This window comes from Schistocerca gregaria, unplaced genomic scaffold, assembly GCF_023897955.1.
Source record: "Schistocerca gregaria isolate iqSchGreg1 unplaced genomic scaffold, iqSchGreg1.2 ptg000244l, whole genome shotgun sequence".
In the NCBI taxonomy this organism is placed as follows: Eukaryota; Metazoa; Arthropoda; class Insecta; order Orthoptera; family Acrididae; genus Schistocerca; species Schistocerca gregaria.
Genome location: NW_026061753.1, coordinates 930,160 through 931,141, shown reverse-complemented (window position 1 = coordinate 931,141; position 982 = coordinate 930,160).

Sequence of the window (982 nt, the reverse complement as noted above, 5' to 3'; positions counted from 1 at the left end):
AGATTTTAGTGAGCCAATTTTCCACACCTTGTTTTCTTTATCTCTTCTCTCAAATGGCACAGGAGGATGTAACAGTATAAAGCATTGATAGTAGCAACCTTTAGCAAGTAATCCACCATAATTACCCCCATTTGCACTACAGAAGACCAGTGCCATCACCGTACCAGCTGACTTTTGCATGTGGAATATTTTGTGTGAAGGATGTTTTCATTGTTCTGTCTCAGGATCAAAGTGGTGAACGCACATTTTATCTATTGTGACATACCTTGCAAGAAAGCCATCTTCATTCACTTCAAATTGGCGGATGATTTCTTCACAACACTGCACGTCTTCCTGTATCTCACCTGCACTCGAGTCTTTGTGGACCCACTGAGATGAAACTTTCAGCATTCCCAAAATATCCACAACAGTGTCATGAGCACACCCATGGGAGATTCCAAATGTGGTTTCAATGTCCTGCAAAACTGTATCGTGAATTGTAGTCACTGTTTCATGAGTGGGAGGCTCTCCGTTCCTTGGTGCTTCTCTCGCATGCATTCTTCTGTGTTTGAAGTCAGACGCCCAGTTTTTCTCTGTTGCACACGACAGAACACTGTTCGTAAGTGTATTCTGCGTGTCCTCCACAATTTCCTTGGACATCATTCCCTTTAAATGAAGGTATTCAACCACTACACTGTTCTTGATTCTGCCAATATCCACCACTTTGCTTACACTACAGTATACAATGCATCTTAGTGGCTACACTAATGAAGGTGGAGCTGCGACATTTGACTTGCGTACCCATAAAGTGTCACCATAAAAGTAGGTGGTGGTGGTGTTTGTGTGAGACATTACAGTAACTATCTGGGGCTACAAACTTTTCAGCCACCCCTCAATGCCAATCGGGTAAAGTTATGATGAGAACTGAGGCAATCATCCTACCAGTGCACCAGGTTGAAGATGCCCATTTGTAGAACACTATGTCGTGCTTTGTCAAGAAGTC